This window comes from Anabrus simplex, chromosome 8 (genome assembly GCF_040414725.1).
Source record: "Anabrus simplex isolate iqAnaSimp1 chromosome 8, ASM4041472v1, whole genome shotgun sequence".
In the NCBI taxonomy this organism is placed as follows: Eukaryota; Metazoa; Arthropoda; class Insecta; order Orthoptera; family Tettigoniidae; genus Anabrus; species Anabrus simplex.
In genome coordinates, this window is record NC_090272.1 from 80,804,305 (window position 1) to 80,828,870 (window position 24,566).

Sequence of the window (24,566 nt, forward strand, 5' to 3'; positions counted from 1 at the left end):
CAGGATTTTCCCGGAATGAAGCCGTGCTGGTTTGAGAAATACCATTATATGAAGAACAGCATGGGTCTGGGTTGCCTGTGGGTGGTACCATAATGTGTGATACACCGTGGGTCTACATTGCTGATGATTAGTACCACTATGCGAGCAACACCATGAGTACAGTGGCCTGTGATTTGTACCACTATATAAGAAACATTACGGATTTAGCTGGCGCCCATTATTTGTACCTCTATGTGAACACTATGGGTCTGCGTTGCTTACGAGTACTACCCTTATGTGAGGAACACCATGGGTCTGTGTTGCCTGAGAGTAGTGCCGTTATGTGCGACATACCCTAGGTCTACATTACCTGTGATTAGTACCACCATGCGAGGAACACCATGATTCTTCGTTACTTGCGATTAATACTACTATAGGAGAAACATCATGGTTCTGCTTTACCGTTGATTAGTACTATTATGAGGAGCCGGTGACTTTGATTTTGGACCCCTTTGGACAACGAGCAGCATCCCAGAAAATAAGGCGTTGTGAATCGGATCCACTGATTGTTTTAGATTCATGGTCATTTTATCATCATCATTCGTTTTACATTCTAGTCAGTTTCAATAGTTTCATTTCCTTGCACCTCTTGCCATTAGGAGCCGATGATCTAGCTTTAGTCCTCTTTAAACTACAAACATCATTATTATCAAACTTGACAGTGCAGCTGGTTAATCACTAACAGACTGTTCTCAAGATAGCGGATTCTCTACCGGTTAAGGTCAGTGTTTAATGGGACATCTCCGCTTCAGTGGCTTATGTCCACCTCTGTAGTGTAGTGATCAGTGCAATTAGCTGCCACTCCCGGTGGCACAGGTTCGATTCCCGGCTCTGCCACGAAATTTGAAAAGAGGTATGAAGACTGGAACGGGGTCCACTCAGCATCGGGAGGTCAACTAAGTAGAGGTGGGTTCGATTCCCACCTCAGCCATCCTGGAACTGGTTTTCTGTGGTATCCCACTTCTCCTCCAGGCAAATGCCGGGATGGTATCTAGCTTAAGGCCACGGCCGCTTCCTTCCCTCTTCCTTCTCTATCCCTTCCAATCTTCCCATCCTCCACCAAGGCCCCTGTTCAATATAGCAGGCGAGGCCGCCTGGGCAAAGTACTGGTCATCCTCCCCAGTTGTATCCCCCACCCAAATTCTGAAGCTCCGGGACACTGCCCTTGAGGCGGTAGAGGTGGGATCCCTCGCTGAGTCCGAGGGAAAAACCGAAACTGGAGGGTAAACAGATTAAGAAAGAAAGAAATAACTCCTATAGAATAAAACTCCAGCACCTCGGCGTTTACACATACCGTTAACAGTTATTTTGTCATCAGTCCCTATACTGGGTTGGTGCATTTTTCCAATCCATCCCACGTTACTTTCTCCCATCCCACTCTTTCCACTAATCTGCACACAAACCTTCCCACTACAGACCGCTTTGATTCAACCTCCAAGTCTCTCGTAGCGAACTAGAACAACTCTCCGTGCTCACCAAGGTCACCATGTCTGTCATCCCGCCAAGATTTTGGTTAACAACCACGTATATCACTCCCCGGCTTTATGAGGAGATAGTATGAACTTTACGATATTGCCCAGTTGGTTTGATGCAGTTCACCACATCGGGCCAATCTCTGCACCGTATGTAAAGGCGGGTACAGACATGTGCATCCAACTCTGTAACGTGTCGCGCACCAAGGTTACGCACGGCAGTTGAGAGGTAACGTTTTCCACCGCGTTCCGCCAGTTGCGCTAGTGCAGCTTTCAAACATGGAGATCGCTGCAACAGCCTATATTTATTTGCACTGTGCAAGCAAAACTAGACGGAAACAGAGGCGATGGAGGCAAACTCAGTTATATATGCAGAGAACTGCACATGGTGGTGCACATTTGCTAGCTGACATGAAGTTTCAGACAGTTAGTGGGCATCATAAAATTTTTACCGGAATGTCACCTACAGACTTTGAATACCTCATCAATTTGATAGGGCCTAAAGTCGCGAAGAAGATACCACATTCAGAGAGGCTATCTCGGTGCAAGAGAGATTGGCAGTGACAGTTCGATTTCTAACAAAGGCGTCATTTTCTTCCGGCATTGCTTAGCCGTTGCGTTCAGTTCCGTCAACAGCTCCTCCCAAGAACCATTCCTTAATTTGTTTTTGAAATGCCTGGGATGGCTAGCTAGACACATAATTTCCTACCTCTGTACATTTCAATAACATGCAGTGTATTCTGCTCAGTCCACTCCATGTTTACTGATCAAGCAGACAGAGACGAATGTGGGTTGCGCACCAAGGTTCTCTGTACGTCCAAGCTTGCTGTAATTTCCGCGCGCGCAGCTCTTTGATGTGACGCGGAAAAACCGATAAGCAGTAGAACGCAGCAAACCTCGTTCCGTATCGTTCATGTTGCGGGCTAAGATTACGCGACTAATTTACGCAGTACCGTCCAGAGAGGAACGCGACGTGGTTACGTTACGAGGTTCTGTTGCAATTCTGGACGCGCCTTAACTATCACTTTTAGGCCACATTCACACAGAAAATTAAACGTTAACATAGTTAACATAAAATTTAAATGCATACTATTATTAAGATGTAGGCACTCGGAATGACAACACAAACGGATGTACAGTAGAACTTCTATTATCCGAAACACTTTTAACCTAAATACCATTTAACCGAAAATACCGTAGAAGCACATGTTCAATTGAAATGAATTAGAGAAACATCGTTTGTTATGTTTTGATAAATGGGATAAGTAACAGAATGTATGGAATTTGACCTTGACTGCCTCGTTCCCTTCTCTATGGCCAACTCAGTTTGTTTAGCTCTCTTATTAGTTCCATTGTTTGCTATGTTACAGTGGCCACAGAAAGTATTCGTACACTTATGGAAAGTGATGGAACATCATTACGACTAACAAGCTGAAGTCAGATTTATAAACAGCATAATGAAATGCATCAGATATAAACGCTGAACATGCAGATCGTTTAAAATGTAACATGATCGGCACGATACTGTATACAAACTGCAGATCGTACCGCCTAGAAAGTATTCGTGCACTGCAGATGTGATTGTTTAAATCATTTGTCGCCGCAGGTTTAGGCCCATGTGCCTGCAGGAGGGCTTGTTATCTCCTCAGCCATCACTGTGCTGTCGTTGCCGCCAGGTTGTTTGGTATGGGGGCGAAAGACGACGGAACTATCATTGAGTCAAAGAGAGAATATATTGTTACTGTATAAACAAGGTAAAAGTTGTTTTTAAGTAGGAAAACAGCTCGCATTAGCTTTACTACGGTGAGTTCAATAGCTAATAAATACAAGCACAGCGGACAAAGAGAAAACAATCTGGTCCTCCAGAAAAGCTGGCAGTATGGGAGCGACGCATTATTGTGCGATCGGCATGAGAGGACCTGTTCCGAAGTGCTGCATCCATCGCTAGCGACCTCACTTCAAGGTCCAACAAAACGGTGAGTGTGCAAACTATAAGGAACGTATTTCACAGTGCGAACCTGCTTAGTGGTTGTCCACGAAGGAAGCCACTTATAAGTGAAATAAATCAGCAGAAGCTCCTACAGTTCGCGAAAGAGTATTGTGGAAAGACAATGGACTTTTGGAACACGATTATGTTTTCTGATCAAGCGAAGTTTATACAGTTTGTAACTGGTAGGAGCAAGAAGGTTTGGCGCAAGCCAAACATCGAACTTGCACCTCAATACGTAACCCCCGCGGTAAAACACGGAGGAGCTAATGTGATGGTTTGGGGCTACATGGCTGCGAATAGAGAGGGAAACCTGACATTTATTGATGGTATTATGGATGCCAGGAAGTACATGGATGTGTTGCATCATAATTTAAACAGTAGTACACACAAGCTTCATCTGGAAGAAGTCTTCCTCTTCCAATAGGAGAATGATACTAAGCACCGTGCAATGATGAGCCGTGAATGGTGGTTGTACAATGCCCGAAGAAGACTTCTCACTCCACCGCAGAGTCCAGACCTCACTCCCAGAGAGAACCTGTTGGATCATCTAGGCAAAGAAGTGCAAAAACGCCCTGCTACTAATAAAGAACATCTTAAAGAGATACTCTCAGATGCACGGTCCAACATATCTGAAGAGTACACCAAACATTTAGTTAACTCAATACCAAGACGTCTGGAACAGGTCATCAAAGCTAAAGGCATGCATACAAAGTATTAAGACTATGTTTGAACAAAGACTTCGGCAAGTGTTTGAATTATCTAGTAGTGTACGAATACTTTTTGTTGTATTAATAGACGGATTTAATTGTTTATTATGTTGAGTGATGTAAATCTGATAGCAAATGTAAAGCGAGGTGTCTTTTCTTTAAACATATGTCTCACTGGATGTGTTTATACTAGTTCATGGTGCTTAATACATGAGCTATACGTTAAAATGTTGGTGTACGAATACTTTCTGTGGCTACTGTATGTTATGACAAAGGAATGCGTTGACTCTGAATTTGACTGCCTCCTTCCCTTCTATATCGCCAACTCTGTTTGTTTTCGCTCTTTCATTAGGGCGCTAATAATTATCCGCCGTGCAGTGGTGGTTGTACCTTTTTTTTGTGTGTGTGTGACACGTTTATATCGTGCGTCATGTCAACGAAGCGAATACGGGTCGTGATCGATAGAAGACAATTTAGCAGCATTTGAAATAAATAACGATGGTGAGGTCTTGGCGTACTGTGGCAGCCGACTTTAGAGCTGGTGTTTCCACTGTTTCTGGTTGGGTCAAAATGAATCGTGCTTCAAAAATGCCTATCAAGAAAAGAATCAAAGTCTGTCAAAATGATAAAATAAATTAGGCTTTTCTATTAAAATGCTTTGTTAACATTTTATTAGAATTTTGCTCACTAACTTCCAATTAAAACACCAAAAACCATTTCGTAACCTCTAAATAAGACATTTTAATTATTATCCGAAATTCCACATAATCAGATACCATCTCCCCTCCCTTGTTCCAGTTAACAAACGTTCTACTGTACTAGCCAATAAGTAACGGTAACAAGAGGAGGGCTGTGCTCTATAGCTGGCAGCTGGTTCAGAAATGACTGCTTATGGCCAAATTGTGGAATAGGTTATGTATGGACACTGACACAAATAACTTACCTTCACAACTTAATTCACGAGAAATGGATGGTCTTACATCGACTTTCAACACTGCATCTTTGTATGATATGTTTATCTTCTCATACAAGCAGGAGTAACACTAGGGATAGTGACAAGGTGGAATCTCACTCACTAGCTTTACGAAAAAGAAACAAATATAGTCATTTGTGGTTAAAATTGATACGACATCGTCAAACAACCGAGAAAACTTCAGTAACAGATTCCCTCCGCAACAGTTCACATTCGAGTGACTGTCACACGCAGATCCGCTGTCTGCCGGTTCTAATCTGGCGAGAAAGTGTTGGTGCGCGTTTGCCCTTGCCTGCAGTGCCCGGGCCTGAAAGTTGAGTACGTGACAGGGCCTCCTTGTCACAGCAGTGTGATTCATATGCGGTTTTTAGATGTTTTACGTTATGAATTCGGTAGGCGCTTTTCTCAGGAGTCTGTTTTCTACGTTGTTGTTGTGAGTATTGAGATTCTATTATTTGGACTCGGAAAATGGCGATGAAATTGTATATATGTAATGTATTTGTTCATTTTTTTCCCTTTTGTCTCTTCTCGGTATGTGAATTTTGGATTTGTTTAATTTGTTTGATGTTAATATGATTTTAAAATTATTCAATCGTCATGGTAATTCTGGTGCATACTGTACCACACGCGCCACATCGGCGTGGGAGATTTCCGGTTTCGTAAAGTTGCATCAATTTCGTAATTTCTCGGGGATTCACAAATGTTCTTGGTCAGCGCTAATTTCTGTGCTCCAATTGGAAAAAATTAAAGTGAATGTGATTGGTAGGTGAAGGAAAAGATCGGACGCTCATTGGCCATTTGTGAGATTTCCTAATTTCCGGAGAGAAGCGTTGTCGCTAGAGCCTGGCTCTGGGAAGGCGTCTTTTCTGTTTGACCAGTGAAGGGAACGGTCGCCTCCTAAGGTCTGGGTCTTCTTGGCCCCGCCATCCGGTAAGCACTTTATTATTTTCCACTTTTCTGGTATTCAGTTTCAAATGTAGTGTTTCGTTTAATTTTCTTTGCCGGAGCGTACCCGTGTTTCCTTTAGCTACCGAATTTAATTAATATGACTTAGCCATTTCGGTAAGTCGCCTCATCTTTGCAAAGAGACAGTTCCCTTTTTGTTGTTCTGGTAAATTAAATTTTATACGCCGTTCGATGTAACCACTAAAAGTAAATTCTCCTCGGAACTGTCTCGTTCTTTCTGCTTCATCGTGGAGTATTCCCCTTTAGGCCCGGTACACTTTCTCAGAAGTGTTTTTGAGGGGGCTACCCACTGAAGGCGCTCTGCTCCACGATTATATTTTAAACGTTATTTCCTTACATGTACATCTTCACTTTAATGTAAATTTAACTTTCTCTTGCTTCTTTCAAACTGCTTTGGTTTTTAAAAGTATCGCCACTAACAGTGGAACATCATGTCCAGTGTTCCGGTGAAAATTTACATAACTTATATCTAAACCCATGGTATACTGTAATAACAGCTGTAATAATGTCGTCAAATTTTAATGGTGTATTTGTTATTGTTTTATATTTGAATTTGCATCGAAATTGTTAAGTAAAGTTTAGGATTACATTGACTTCGCTTCTTCAGTATTACCAATACCTTCCACTCCCTGGATATGGTTCCCAGCCGCTTCCCTGTTATCCTTTCGTAGCCGTCATGTTGGTTATCCTGTTCGTTTTAGTTTCTGTGGTTAAAGTGTTTATAATTTAATTTCGTACATGTTGATATGCCTCGTGTAGTGTACATATTTGGTAAATGCACAACGGTAGCAAATATTTTCTCTTTATTATTTCTGTAACTTGTAACCCCAAGGGGAGGTTACAGTTGTCATACGGTGATAAAATGAAAGTGAAACAGTTAGGTAGGTTCGTGCCAAAATTAAATATTATGTACGAAAATCAAAGTGCTAAAGTCGATAGATGACGAAAATTTAACTCTGAAGTGTACACACAAAAAATTGGTTATGCGGCTGTGACGAGAAAATTGCCTTTTTTTCTGATTTCTGTGTGTACTGTTCTGTACGGACTGTTCTGCTGTAACGTTAAGTATCCTACAAGACAAACAGAGGATCTGCCTCGTTAATTGATCACTGTTTTGTTAACCAACAGCACTTTAAATACAAACTACACAATACAACGTCAGCTATTAGCGATAATAATATGTTCGTTTTGAATATGTTTAGCTCTCGAAATAGTGTTACTCGATCCAATAATAATACCGTATTTACCCGAATAATACCCGCACATTAAAAAAAATGAGGCACGAAATTGGGATGCGTTTTTTTGCGTCAAAGTTGGCATTTCTTTTTTCAAAATAAGCCTACGGTAATAATAATAAAAATAATAATAATCTACTGGATTTCAATAACCTAATGATTTCTTTTCTCAGAAACACATTCTTCCGGAAGGCAGTATTGATAAGTGTTATGAGAAACTTCTAAATTGTAACAAAGAAGGAATATTCAATTGCACTAAACAGGTAAAGATTCGTTATAAATATGAAACAAGATATAAAAATCACCCTGGATTGATGAAAATGCAATTACTCTCATTCATAGAAGCGACATTTTACATTGTTATAAGAAGAAATACCCTATTAATTGGTATATGAATACAATAAGCTAAGAAATTGTATTACTACACAGAAACGGAAGTTGAAGGCAAAATGCTATCAAGATATGTTAGATTCCACAACAGGTAAACCGAAACTGTTCTGGAAAGAAGTTAACAAAATGTTAACATACTCAGGTACGGACGCCTCTCAAAAAATATCAGGAAATTTATGAATTAAATATTGAAGGAACACGGATTAAAGCTGATTGTATTCCTGATCCATTTTATAGATAACTTGTTAATGTAGATCAAAACTTGCTGCAATTAACAAAGAAAATTTGTCCAGAAACCTGTTACCCGTACGTAATTCTAGTGGAAATTTGATGTTCATAGACCCTGTAACTCCACATGAAGCATAAAAACATATTAATAGTTCAGAAATGAAAATAATCTAACAAAGGATGGTTTAACAAGCACATTTCTGAAGAAAACTAAACATGAACTGAGTCGTGCAATTGCAGATTTTATTAACTATTCATTTGAAAATGGATCAGTGCCTGAGAAATGTGAAGTTGCTAGAGTCATCCCAATCTTTAAAGGTGACTGCATCTGAGATCCATAGAATTACCGACCGATCTCAATATTTTACCTGTTCTTTCCAGAATATTGGAGAAATGTATGGCAGAGGGATTATGTACTTACTTAGAGAAAATAATATATAATATAAGCATCATTATAGTTTTCTGAATACATCCAAGACACTTTTTGCTGCCCTAGACAGTAATAAACTCTCTTCGGGACGTTTTATTGATTTTCAAAAAGCTTTTGATACAGTAGACCATTCAATCCTATTCAATAAACTTGGGTGTATCGGGATAAGAGGAATCATATTGAATTGGTTTAAAAGCTATCTGTATGAGTGCACCCAGTATTGTTCAGTAAGTGGAACTGAAAACAATAACCTACCAATCAGTTGTGGAGTGCCTCAAGGAAAAACTTTAGAACCTATCATTTTTATATACTGTATATCAATGATATAAAACACTTCTCTCTTCGCGGTACTGCATCATTGTATGCTGACGATATTAACAGTTTTTAATGTCAGCGATACTTTTGACCATTTAACCTTTGACATGAATGAAGACCTCAAACTCCTAAATAGCTGGTTGATATTAAATAAGTTATCAATAAACACCAAAAAGACGGGATTTATGATATTTCATAAACCTACAACGACCATGTCGATTTCTAACAGGTTCAAATTGGAAACATTCAGCAAGTAAACAAAGTAAATATTGACGGTAAATAATAAATTAAGCTGGAAATAGCATATTTCTGGTTTATCTGATACGACTACTCCAATTTTTGGTGTGTTCGGGTGACTCAAATGAGTCCTATCAGTTTATGGACAGAGATCCTTGTATTATTCTTTCATACATTCTTACATAACATATATGATTATCATTTGGGGTCACAGGTGTAAAGCAGATTTGAAACCACTGAAATGTTTACAGAATAGGGCCATTAGAAATTTGTTAGGAGCACCATATAGAACACCAACTAAAGTTATTTATGAGCAGGCTAGGATATCTTTGGAATTAGAGATTAATTTCAATATCGCTGTTTATATTTTCAAAAATGTTAACAATAAAACATACAACGAGCTTATCACACAATATATTTGAGATATACATCACAATGACACACGAAAAATCAGAAAACTTATACCTGTCAATCAGGTACAGTAACTTATAGAACAATAAATCTGAAGAAATGTGTGTTTAAAATACACAAAGAACTACCTCATGAAATAAAATATATTTCAATAATTAATCAATTTAAACTTAAGTTAAGGAAATTATTGTTTCAGATCTACCTGGTCTAAAAAATTATTTAAAACATACATCTGTAAATTGGAAAGTTAAAACATGTAAACATTGTTTTTGTTACTAGTTAGGCTGTAATTTAGTGTCTTTCAATTTTATTCTAGTTTTGTTTATATTATTATTATTTGCATTATTGTAGTAGTTTCAGTTTTAAATTTAATTGTAACTAACTGATATCACACATCTTGGGTATGTTCAAATTGTTACATTTTGAATATACTGTAGTGCATGTTTCCAATGTATACAGCCCCTTAAAGTGAGCTTTTAGCTACTCGTTCCAGAAAAAGTAGCCAAATTTGGGGCTATTTTTCTGATATAGGTGATAATAAGGCAAGGTGTTAATTAAGGATGGAGCACTTTCAATTTAAGTCATCATATCCGAACGGTCCATCCAGCTGTTTCATAATCTGCTCAACATTTGGCCCCTCTGCTCCCGGACTCTCTGGACAATTCAAATGTTTTACGGTGACTTCGGCATCTTCGGACCTTACAATCATCATCACTGCTACAACCGTAACATCAGTAATGGCTACGACGATGGCAACAGTAACGCGACATGTGACTTTCGGGAGCAATGCCCTTTCTGCGTATTTCCCCAAGCCCCTCTCTAACAGGAAAAGTCTGGAATTCTACGTTTTCGATTGAATCTAATAGTGAATGATATTATTATTTTAACTTTTCAGATTGTAGAGCGTGAGGACCTGCAGAGGTTTATTTCAAAATTAAATAGCAGTTACAAAATGCCGAGTCGCAAGACTCTGAATAACACGCTGCACCGCTCCCGCGTCCAGGTGGGGATACATTAGTTTCCTAACTAGCTCTGAAGTGTAAATGGTCTGGCCTCTGTAACAATTCGGGTTGTGAGTTCCGCTTGAGAAAGTGTGCCGACGGGTTAAAGTTCAAATCAACCTAGGGTGAAGGACGTCTCCTACACGCTATCAGTTGAATTTCTAAGTACCTTTGTGTTGCCGAAGTAATCGCAAATGAATATTGCCAATGTAGTACCATGCTTGGTTCTTACAAGTCGCTATCACATTCGCAAGTAGAATAAAAAGCTTAAAATATTCTTACATCTAGCTCTTATGCTAACTAGACATAGAAAAAATTGTTAATTTTTTTCATATTTATTAAATAATTACTCTGAATAATAAATGAATTAATTCGCTATGATCACATTGGGATGTTCCACACTGTCCTGTTGACATTATACAACCATATGTGTTCCTCCCCTCGTTATTGAAATGAAAGTAAAAAAAATATTCCTCTTAAGAACTTGCCGATAATGACAAAATTCTGGCCATGAATGTCCATATTAGTGCTTTGGCCTCGTTGGTAATTCAATTAATATCAAGTAAAATTAAAATAATTGGTTGAAATGAGTAGAAATGTTAATAAAGAAAAAATATAAATTCACTAGAGTTACAGGTATTAGATGCATCTAATCGATCATGAATAAAAGTAGAATTACATTTACTATCATACAGTGTCACATCATATCAGATTGAAAAACGCAAAGTTTGTTCAGATAAATATTTGATTAAGTTTTGGAATCTTTCTCTGTAGCTATAATGCTTCCTTAAAATAATTCGAAGTCCAATGCTTTAATTACAAGCTCAAATGTGACTAATAAAATGAACGTCACCTTGTCCTAAATTTAGTATCTGTGTCAGTATACACAGTGAAAATGTGGGAAACGATTTAACTCACTCAGAAAAACAACAGTTATTCAATAAGATTAAAAGGTGTTCTCATTATCAATTACAATTTCATTTTTACTTTGTCATTCTGATCTTCACGTTTCATCTTACTTGGTCTCAAAATAAGCAACGTTAAGTCCGCTGTATGTCGTAATGGTTTATATCATAACATTTGTATGGCTAATACGGTTAATATGAAAAATTAGCATCTCAGTATTAGGTTAAAGATTCAATTTAAGTGTGCTTCTGGCTGAATATTACGTTACCATATGTATTTCATCAAATTTTCAACAAATTTATCCATAGGCAGAAAAAATCTCTATGTTAGAAGACTCTACCCTCACTTAGAAACTCAAATATGAATGACTAATTCACCAGTGGTATACCAATTTGCTCTTATAAATTTGGCAATTAACTTATTATGTGCGAGAATTCTCTAATGTGGTTAAATATATTTCATTGAAGGCCTATTTATTAGCATAACTAGCTTCATGGCACTTTAGATGACCTTAAGTACTCCAAAACCAGGTTATACTGATGGCTTCGAGATCGTATCCTATGCTACTCTACATATCAATGGGATAAAACAATCATTTGAAAACGGTACGCTTCATATATACCGCATAATGCATATCCAACACATAATAACATCGCACAGAAGACTATTATGACCAATCTCTCAAATAAAATAATCATCATCATCATCATCATCTGCCTGCCATTACTACTATTCAACCATTAACCTTCAATATTTCGCGTAGCAACCGTATCAAAACTCATTAGGCACTCCATTTCCATAAATACATAACATATCTACCATAACCTTCTCATCTTTGCCGTCTTTCCTTCTGTCATAGTACTAAATCATAATATATCGCAATCCTAAGCTGTGCTATATCATATCTTGTCATATACATTCCCTACATACGATCTCTTTATCTGATATTATGAATAAAGCCATCACACATAATATAAACATTACCACTCGCACCTTACCACTTCACTGATAACAAAATAAACATGCTTATTGCCTTTTAAACACCGCATTGGATAATATTGCGAACGAGTTTCACTGGTGAGTTGCGCCTACATATGGAATTAACATTGATTACAGATGAATACCTGTATCCACATAACCATATTTCATTACGTTAACACGCACGCACACATTATCACAGCACAAAATATTAATATATATCCGAAGGTTAAAATACATTACGGTACTTACGTATATACGACTTAAAGAGAACTTAACTTGCTTATTTGGACTCTTCCTGTTGTTCTCCCTCGTCATCGGAACTAGTAGGCCTGGCTCCTCGGTTTTGTTTAGGTCAACGGGTCCATGTGTTCCTCTCTCAGCTGACTTTCATCCGTATTTGGTCGTCACAGCATAGCTCCGCCAAGCCTAAGTAGTCGTGCCTCTCAGCTGCTCACACCATCATGGTAACGTGTTGAACTCTCGGAAAAGAAAATTGCAATACAGGGTTTAGTGTCGTCATCTTATGGTTAGGGTTTTATCTCTATAATACTTGCAATATTAAAAATGATTCGGTTTGGAATAATCAGTTTTAGTATGGTTTGAAAACTGCTAACTGTTGACGATAATAAATTTGGTAATCGGGTAAATATGTTTTTCTGGTTCCCTTATCGAAGAACACGTAGTAACTAGTTGGTCAGTGCTTCTCAGAACAAGCAGTATCGTGCAAAATATCCGTCCACTGAGTCGAGTCGTGACGTAATTGCTATTACACTCTTCTGGTGTTTCCTTATTGCTTCAATTAGTAAAGCGACGTATATTACTTGGTATTTCGAACTCTATAGCCAACAAATATGTTGCTTTCGAAGTAAAAAGCTGCTTCTTTCTTCTCTTGCTCGTGCCAGTTAAGCTTAGTAATGTAGGTTGACGAAATTTTCTAATGGAGGTTCCTTTTTTTTTATTAATAATAGATTTGAATAATCTGCATTTGTCATTCTTTTCTTACCGCCTTCTAAACGTGGTTCTTTCGGTAATTGCCTGTTGACAAGATATATCATTTCGGTATATCGGCGTTATTCCTTTCTAGATCGACGTTTTACTAGCTTGAACTCCATTTTTGTTCCTATTTATGCAGATACAGAAAGTGAAATGTCACAACGCTATTTCCCCAGTTGTACACTATGACGAAAGAAAAAACTGTGCAGACGGCAAGTAGTGTTGCAGTCACCACGGACTGCTGGACGTCTTCCAACAACGAGAGTAACGTTTCAGTGAAGTGCCACTGTTTAGACACCAACCTCGCACTGAAATGTTCATTGCTGGAATGCAAAAAGTACGACCAGCAGCATACAGCAACCAACTTGGCTGATAATTTAAGACGAGTCTCTCAAGAGTGGGGGATTGAGAAGGAAATTATTGCAGTTGTCACCTAACTGGGAAAAATGTTCAAGAGATGTTGTTCTTAACTCATATTTGTAACGAAAATTTGTTAAGGAAATATCTCTCCAAACGGCCGGTAGCTATAATGCTTCCTTGACCCAGTGTAAATTAAAATTTAACATAACAATGTACGGTAACATATATATATATATATATATAGGACCCAAAACTACTCACTACTGAATTAATACAATTTATCCTACACCTAATTCCAGCACTAAAGCACTAAAACAATAAAATAACTTCCACATGCAAAGCAATAATTATCACTAACAAAAACTGTCGAAAATCACACACAGACATATAGAAAATAGACTGTCAATGAGTAGCTAGAACTGAAGCCCAAATCTTGCGGCCGTCGCCATCTTACGTCCCTACACTGTTTCGTGTAAAATCATAGCTGAAATGAGAATATTCGACGGGAAATCATGGAAAACGAATTGAAATTATATTAATACTAATTATTTAGTTCTATTGTGGCTTTTATCTTTGTGTTTGATACGACAATGTATATAAATGCTTTATTGACCGAAAATCTATGATGAACTCTGCTTCATCTCTCTTACAGAATGATTCAAAGGAATTCTCAAATTCACGTATAAGATTATATTAATAAGACGGTAAACATGTGTGTCCTTAGGGTTTATATCTAAAGCATGAGCCCGATCCAAAATCTCACCCTACAGAACACTGCCCTTGAGGCGGTAGAAGTGGGATCCCTCTCTAAGTCCGAGGGGAAAGCCAACCCTGGAGCGTAAATGGATTAAGAAGAAAAGAAAGAAAGAAAGAAAAGTGTGCATATTACGAAACCTAGCCACTCTCTCCAAGTAAAGAAGACTAAAGTTTTAAGTGATTTGATAAAATTCCACGTGCTCACTCATTTTTTGAGCAACTGTACATAAGACGAAGAAACTAAACATGAAAACCTTATTAGTGTTTTGTTGACTTGTAATTATCTTCCCATTCAGTAAGACAATCGTCAATAAAAGGAAATGTTTGTCTTCGTGGGTAAACTGGCTTGATTACCCAGACCGTTGCAATGATTCTTGGATTAGGTTGTTAGCAGCATACTCCTAAATATTTTCATTCCTCCCCTAAGGGCGGAGGCGGGCCCCTTAGACGGTGACGCCGTCTCTCAGGCCGGGATATTTCTCACGGTGAAGAAGATGCTCGGAGAAGGTGAAGGCGTTGGCGGCCGTGGCCTATACTAGGAAGTATCCCGGCATTCGCCGTAGTCTACGAGAATGGATAACCACGGAAAACTATTCTCAGGACAGCCGACGGTTGGGGCCAACCGTGAAGTCCAGTCCTCTCCCGTCTCCCGAATGAAGAGGCGTAGAGCCACGGTACATAAGTGGCCAACCCTCCTCTATTTGGTTGGCCGGTCAGAGTGCAGAGCTGTTGGACCACGGACCAGCCGTGGCCACTTGAGGGCCGAGACCCACTCTGCATCTACCGACTCGGTTGATAAAAACAAGTTTATATTATATTTGTTTGAAATTACCTATCAGCATGAAGGATATTTTTACTGCACTTCCACAGAATGAACAACCATCTAAGCTAATTTCATGAGCAATACCATTCCAAGTCATTATTCACCGTGGAACTAATGGGAACAGTTAACTTTTCTTATTGAAATAGAAAACAGTGGAAATTATACTGATGGTTAGATAATAACACTTCGTTCTCTATATTAGCTACATTGGCTGTATTAACAGCTGATCATACTGTACAAATTACAACAATAGACTTAACACGAGAAGCAAGTTACATACCACTTCTGTTGACATGAAAACCTTCCGTTATCATATGCCTCAATTACACTATCCCATTCATTCTAGAAACAATTTGTATTAGAAACTAGCCGTTGGACCTGTCGTTAATAGGGTAGTTTCTGTATAATTGTGACAGTAATGGACTCCAGTGGAGATAAGTTAAAACGAAAAACAGACATAATATTAATCTAATAATAATAATAATAATAATAATAATAATAATAATAATAATAATAATAATAATAATAATAATAATAATAATAATAATAATAATAATAATAATCGTACCGGGTGGTACACCTCCACGCCGCTTATTCAAACTTTGCGCCACTTGAAACTCCTCTACTGGAGGAAGCCTGAACGTTAACTACCATGTTAATTCTCAATTTTGAAGTGTTCTGAACTATGTCAATTTCGATTCATTGTTGTTTTCTCTGTAGCAAGAAGTGTGAACATTCTCTTCTAGAAGACACTACTTACGAACTACTATTGTGCACCCTAGTGCGAAGTGAGGGAACCTTTTTTTTTTTTTTTTTTTTTTTGAAGAAATTTAGTATTTATAAGTTTGTTCCTTGTTAAATTTCTTTCAGTCATTGTTTAGGTTGGCTGTATAACCCTTCTCTTTCCGCCAGTTTTGAATTCGACCAGTGAGTAATTTTTGTAATTAATTTTCCACCAATCCTGGTTTTCTTCTTCAGTCTTGACATGTAATCTTTTGGTCGTCTAATAAAATGCTTGTGGGCGGGTGTTATAATTCATGAAAGGTCTCGAACGTTCCGCGAGGGTATATAAACTGCTGATTTTCGGGTCTCTGCGCCACTTCAGTAACATCTATCATAGTGTAAATTATGTAGCCGGGGGCGGGAAGCGCCTCTTTCGTCGGGCAGCAGTTCTTCAATAAGGTAATGGCCTTTTAATAACTTCTTTTCTTGCTAGCTCAGCAGTTTAACTCTCGGGGCAGATTCGATACCTCTTACCATGTAACTTTCCTCTAAAATGTAAAAGACTCTTGGTATAAATTCTATCTCTTTAAACTACAAATTGGGATAGAGAGTGCCTAACCCTCTCGAGCTCCCTTTCATATTGTTTTTGAGGTGACTACGTTTTCTCAACCATTTTTCTTCGTTCCGTAATGTAATAAGTTTTCCTATCGTGTCACCTCCGTAGAATGGGATTAGCCCTTGCATAAGCGGCCTAGGGCCAAATTAGGTTGTAATAAAGTGTATTAGGAGTGCAAGTACGCCTCCTCTCAAATTGGTATTTTGCCATTGACCTGTTTCTTTACTTAATAGGCCTCAGTAGGTTGGGTATTTTTACCCCTGTGTTATTGTACTTGGAGGTCAGCTTGAATGTGGAGTTTGGTGTGGTCTTTGATGGGCTTGAACTTTGAGAGCGAGTTGCTCTTTCTTAAAATTTGGTTTCTGTGTGCCTCGAGGAGGCTTCACCGTGTAATGGGGAGCAAGTGCTCCTGGGCATGATTGGGGTTTTCTGCCCCTTTGTGGAATCTTGTATATAAGTAATGTTGGGCTAATTGCTCAAGAATTGTGTGTCTAGCTCTCGGAGCCCAAATCCTGTAACACTGTAATTGTACATTCTCGAATTGTTGCTAGGCTACTGAGTACCTGTTATATTTGTTATTTCTTGATCTTAAAAGGAAAATATAACCTTGTTAAATTTTAAATTAACTTTAATTTCGTAGATTGAGACCTATTCATCCCAGCACCTTCTTTCACCTCTAACTACCACGGATAACTCCGTAACAATAATAATAATAATAATAATAATAATGTCCGCCTCTGTGCTGTGGTGGTTGGTGTGATTAGCTGCCCCCCCCCCCGGAGCCCGGGTTCGATTCCCGACTCTACCAAGAAATTTGAAAAGTGGTACGAGGGGTGTAACGGGGTCCACTCAGCCTCGGGAAGTCAACTCAGTATAGGTAGGTTGGATTCCCATCTCAGCCATCCTCGAAGTGTTTTTCCGTGATTTACCGGTTATCCTCCAGGTAAATGTCGGGATGGTACCTGACTTAAGGCCACGGCCACTTCCTTCCCTCTTCCTTGCCTGTCCCTTCCAATCCTTCCATCCCCCCACAAGGCCCCTGTTCAGCATAGCAGGTGAGGCCGCCTGGGCGAGGTATTGGTCTTCCTCCCCAATTTTATCCCCAACCCAAAGTCTCACGCTCTAGGACACTGCCCTTGAGGTGTTAGAGGTGGGATCCCTCGCTGAATCCAAGGGAAAATCCGACCCTGGAGGGTAAACATATTAAGAAACAAAGGAAGAAATAATAATAATAATAATAATAATAATAATAATAATAATAATAATAATAATAATAATAATAATAATAATAATAATAATAAAAGCAAAGCAAGACAAAGTCATCTACGTGCAAGCCATAAAGGCTCTGAGAGCGGTGGAAGGACGGATAGTTGAAACCATAAATCCCACCCCTCCCACTACCTTCATGACCTGTGTGGAGATGACTTTGTATTTTTTGCTTATTTATTTATTTATTTACTAGCTGTAGTACCCGGCGTTGCCCGGATAGTTTTTGAATGTTTACATTTAATATTTGTATTACCAGTTAGTTGAGTGTGAAGTGAATGCTTATAGAATTCTTTTTGAGATGTTGATTTTACGACTTATCATGTAGTTTTATAGTTATTTAGATGTATCTGACTTCAAGTTTTAGATCATTTAATTATCGAGTAAACACTAATCTCGGTCATTTTATACTATTTACTTTTAAGCCCTTCTCAGCTCCTGCCTCGATGGAGGCTGAACGTGGACTTAAACGCTATCCACAGCTTCACAGTTCGTATCAGCGACACATAAACAATGGATTTCGACATTAATATTGGTTATTTTCCTTATTTTTGCACGTCAGCCCCTCTCATTCCCCAACACCAGCGGGGGCTAGGTGTATCTGACCTCCACAGTAATGTTTTCTATATAGTAAGTCATGTGTATACCAAGTTTGATTGAGAGATATGCTAGAACATACACACATACATCCTTAAAATCTGTCCCTTTGGACGTTTTCAATTTTTTGCCAGTTCTCATCCGCCTACCGAGTAGGACTGAGCTTTATCTTAAACGGCATCCAGAGTGTTACAGTTCATCTCAGCGACCCCGAAAACTATGGATTAGACACAAATTTCGGTCATTTTCGGTTAACATTGACATTTCACCCTTACTTTAGAGGCTAGGAGTCTCTTACCCCTAGGGTATATTTCTCCAGACAGTAGGTCCAGTATACACACATGCGTCCATTCTCTCGGTCATTTTCGAAATTTTGTTTTTCACTTTTTCTCACCGCTATGCGAAAGGAGGCAGAAATTTGACTTCTAAAAAAATTGGAGCGTTACTATTCATCCCAGCGATCCCGAAAAGAATGGATTCGACACTATTTTCGATTATTTCTACATCTCATCCCGTCGTAGGTGTGCTAGGGTCGTCATACCTCCACGCACTTTGTCTCCTGATAATAAGTCATAAGTGACCAAGTTTGTTTGAAATTGTTCCCGTAGTCCCGAAACGTATGGATTCAACACTAATATCGGTCATTTTCAGTCTCAATTACATTTCGTACCCTTATCTAAGGCTTCAAGGGGTGTCTTTCCCCCTTAGTATTTTTTTCAGGTAGTGGGTAATATTTGTATTTAGTTCTGCTGACAGTTATACTGGAACGTACAAAAAACATCCTTAATCTCGGTCATTTGGATATTTTCTGTTCTTGACTCCTTCTAACCGCCTGGCAATTGGGGATCAACTTGGACTTAAACGACAACCGGAGTGTCACTCCTCATTTAAGCGACACCTAAAACCATGGATGTGACATTATTTTCGATTATTTTATATCTAACTCCCTTCCTAACCACTCACCACAAAAGGGGCCTTAATTTGACTTTAAAAGTCCAGAGTGCCACTATTCACCTCAGCGACCCTAAAAACTGTGGATTCGACACTAATTACGATTATTTTTATATATCACTCCCCCTTGCCCCCCACCCTAAAGGGGGCTGAACTTGAAATTAAGAATTTCCCGGGATGTCACTGTTCATCTAAGCGACCCCGAAAAGTATGGATTCGACACTATTTTCGTTTATTTTTATATATGATCCCCCCTTGCCCCCCGCCCTTAATGGTTCCTGGGGTGCCTTATCCCCACGTGGTTTGTCTCCTGATACTAAAAATCCGGGGTGTCGCTATTCACTTTGGCGACCCCGAAAACTACGTATTCGACACAATTTTCGATTACATGTATATATCACTTCCCCCTCGCCCCCATGCCAAAGGGTCTGAACTTGACTTAAAAAAATTGGAGTGTCACTATTCATCTCAGCAACCCCAAAAAGTATGTATTCGACACTACTTTGATGATTTTCATATCTCAAGACCCCGTCCCCCACCCCTAATGGTTCCTGGGGTGTCTTATTCCCACGTGGTTTGTCTCTCGATATTAAAATTCCGGAGTGATACTATTCACCTCGGCGACCCCGAAAACTGTATATTTGACACTAAATACTATTATTTTTACATCTCACCCCCCTTGATCCCCGCCCCAAAGTTGGATGAATTTGGACTTTAAAAAATCCCGGGGTGTCACTATTCATCTAACCGACCCCAAAAGTATGCATTCGACACTACTTTCGATGATTTTTATATCTCACCCCTTGGCCCCCCGCTCCTATGGGTTCCTGGGGTGCCCTACCCCCACGTGGTTTGTCTCCTGATAGTAAAAATCCGGAGTGTCAGTATTCATCTCAGCGACCCCGAAGAGTACTCGACATTCTTTTCGAGTATTTTTATACATCACTCCCCCCTTGTCCCCCACCCTAAAGGGGGCTGAACTTGGAATTTAAAAATTCCCGGGATGTCACTATTCACCTAAGCGACCACGAAAAGTATGGACTCGACACTATTTTCGATTATGTGTATATATCACTCCCCCATCGCCCCACCCCAAAGGGGGCTGAACTTGGACTTTTAAAAAATTCGGAGTGTAAGTATTCATCTCAGCGACCCCGAAAAGTATGGATTCGACACTATTTTCTTTTATTTTTATATATGAACCCCTCGCCCCCCGCCCCTAAGGGTTCCTGGGGTGTCTTACCTCCACGTGGTTGGTATCCTGATACCAAAAATCCGGAGTGTCGCTATTCACTTTGGCGACCCCGAAAACTATGTATTTGACACTATTTTCGATTATTTGTATATATCACTCCCCCCTCGCCCTCACCCTAAAAGGGGGCTGAACTTGGACTTTTAAAAAAATCGGAGTGTCACTATTCATCTCAGCGATCCCGAAAAGTGTGGATTCGACACTATTTTCGTTTATTTTTAATTATGACCCCCTCGCCCCCCGCCCCTAAGGGTTCCTGGGGTGTCTTACCCCCACGTAGTTTGTCTCCTGATACTGAAAATCCGGATTGTCTCTATTCACTTTGGCGACTCCGAAAACTATGTATTCGACATTATTTTCGATTATTTGTACATATCACTCCCCCCCTCGCCCCAACCTCAAAGGACTTTAAAACTTGGACTTTAAAAAAATTGGAGTGTCACTATTCATCTCAGCGACCCCGAGAAGTATGGATTCGACACTATTTTCATTTATTTTTATATATGACCCCCCTCGCCCCCCGCCCCTAAGGGTTCCTGGGGTGTCTTACCCCCACGTGGTTTGTCTCCTGATACCAAAAATCCGGAGTGTCGCTATTCACTTCGGCGACCCCGAAAACTATGTATTCGACATTATTTTCGATTATTTATATATATCACTCCCCCCCTCGCCCACACCCCAAAGGGGCTGAACTTGGACTTTAAAAAAATTGGAGTGCCACTATTCATCTCAGCGACCCCGAAAAGTATGGATTCGACACTATTTTCATTTATTTTTATATATGACCCCCTCGCCCCCCGCCGCTAAGGGTTCCTGGGGTGTCTTACCCCCACGTGGTTTGTCTCCTGATACCAAAAATCCGGAGTGTCGCTATTCACTTTGGCGACCCCGAAAACTATGTATTTGGCACTATTTTCAATTATTTGTATATATCACTCCCCCCTCGCCCCCACCCCAAAGGGGGCTAAACTTGGACTTTTAAAAATATCGGAGTGTAAGTATTCATCTCAGCGACCCCGAAAAGTGTGGATTCGACACTATTTTCGTTTATTTTTATTTATGACCCCCCTCGCCCCCCGCCCCTAAGGTTTCCTGGCGTGTATTACCCCCACGTGGTTTGTCTCCTGATACTGAAAATCCGGAGTGTCGCTATTCACTTTGGCGACCCCGAAAACTATGTATACGACATTATTTTCTATTATTTGTATATATCACTCCCCATTCGCCCCCACCCCAAAGGGGGGCTGAACTTGGGCTTTAAAAAAATTGGAGTGTCACTATTCATCTCAGCGACCCCGAAAAGTATGGATTCGACACTATTTTCATTTATTTTTATATATGACCCCCTCGCCCCCCCCGCCCCCAGGGGTGTTTGGGATGTCTTACCCCCACGCGGTTTGTCTCCTGATACCAAGTCATAAGTGTATCAAATTTGGTTGAAATCGCTCCAATGGTTTGGGAGGAGATGTGGTACAAACCCACCCACCCACCCACCCACATATATACAATGACTTATATATATATAGATTTATTTATTTATTTATTTATTTATTTATTTATTTATTTATTTATTTATTTATTTATTAAGCTGGCCCCGCGGTGTAGGGAAACCGTGCCTGTCTCTTACCCGCATGTACCGGGTTCGATTCCCGGACGGGTCAGGGATTTTTACCTGGATCTGAGGGATGGTTTGAGGTACACTCAGCCTACGTGATTACAATTAAGCAGCCATCTGACAGTGAGATGGCGGCCCCAGTCTAGAAAGCCAAGAGCAACGGCCTAGAGGATTCGTCGTGCTGACCACACGGTACCTCGTAATCTGCAGGCCTCCGGACTGAGCATTGGTCACTTGGTAGGCCAAGGATCTTCGGCGGTGTTCCGCCATGGGTTTTTCTCTTTAATTTATTGGTCCGTTTACCATCCAGGTTTGGTTCTTCCTCGGACTTAGCGAGGGATCCCACTTCTACCGCCTCAAGGGCAGCGACCTGGAGTGTGAGACTTTGGGTCGGGGGGCTAGATCTGAGGAGGATGGCCAATACCTCGTCCAGGCGGCCTCACCTGCTACGCTGAGCCTTGTGGGGAAATGGGAAGATTGGAAGGGATACATAAGGAAGAAGGAAGGAAATGATCGTGGCCTTAAGTTAGCCACCGTCCCAGCTTTTACCTGGAGGAGAAATGGGAAACTACGGAAAACCTCTTCGAGGATGGCTGAGGTGGGAATCGAACCCACCTCTACTCACTTGACCTCCCGAAGCTGAGTGGACACCTATCCAGCCCTCGTACCATGTTTCAAATTTCGTGGCAGAGCCGGGAATCGAACCCGGGCTCCGGGGGTGTGGCAGCTAATCACACTAACCACGACATCACAGAGGCAGAGATTATCATTATTATTATTATTATCATTATTATTAATCTACAGGTCTGGTGACCTCGATGTTTGGTTCCTTAAATTAATGATGATGATGATGATGATTATACACACATATTGAGTTTTAAAGGAAACAAATAAATAAAGTTATAGTTCATGATATTAATTTGTTGATCATTAGGTATACAACCCACAGTTTTATGTGGAAAATAACCACGGAGATATCATATATTATATTCACAAATTCCATGTGCATTAGCTGGGAGGTAGTGACGATACCACTAATGGTACATGACAATCATGGCTCCTTAGAAGGTGTGACAGTCGGTATTTTCCTGCGCTTCGTCCGTGTACTGTAAGTGACTCGGTGCCTATCTTACGACTCTTAATATCGCAGACCACGCTTATGTGGCGCTCTGTCTACCATTGCTGAGAGCGCTGCGAAAAATCCTGCTCTGGTGAACACACCAGTACTCCGCAGTAATGGATGTCGGAAACTCCCAGCTGGACTGTTTCCACTCCACTCGTTATTGGATTGAGAAGTTGAACTTTGACAAAGATACAGCCACCGTGTGATTCAATTCAATCAGGATGGTTCTGGTGAGCCGCAATCTCCTTTACTGGCTCTAGTGCGTATTTTCAAAACAAACCTAATCTACTGCCTCCATGAAGACGAGCACTGGACAATGAATAAGCATTTATCACACAAACATAACTTGAGCTCGCATTTTCTTTCGTGACACACATTACCTTTCGCTTTTTTTTTCTATTTGCTTTACGTCGCACCGACACAGATACGCCTTATGGCGACGATGGAACAGGAAAGGTCTGGGAGTAGGAAGGAAGCGGCCGTGGCCTTAATTAAGGTACAGCCCCAGCATTTGCCTGGTGTGAAAATGGGATTCGATGGAAAACCATTTTCTGGGCTGCCGACAGTGGAGTTCGAACCTACTATCTCCCGAATACTGGATACTGGCCGCACTTAAGCGACTGCAGCTATCGAGCTCGGTCATTACCTTTTGCCCATCCATTATTATTTTTATTTTGCATTTAGTGACTTCACCGTCCAGGTTCGGTTTCTCCATTCCACCTCTACCACCTCAAGGGTAGTGTCCTGGTGCGTGAAATATTTAGTCGGGGTACAGTTGGGGCGGAGGACCAGTGCCTTGTCCAATCGGCCTCACCTGCTATGCTAAACGAGGGCCTTGCGTGGGTGGGAAGATTGGAAAGAATAGACAAGGAAGAGCGAAGGAAGCGGCCGTGGTCTTAAGTTAGGTACCATCCCGACATTTGCCTGGAGAAGAGTGGGATACCACGGAAAACTACTTCGAAGATGGCTGAGGTGGTAATAGAACCTCCCTCTACTCAGTTGACCTCCAGAGTTTGAGTGGACCCATTTCCATTCCTCGTACTACTTCTTCAAATTTCGTGGCAGAGCTGGGAATCGAACCCGCGCTTTCGGGAATGACATCTAATTACACTAAACACTACACTACAGAGGAGGACGTCTCCATTCTTATCAAAATATATGTTTATTGCGATTAAGAACACCTGTCTAACACCTTGGGTGAACGTTCAGC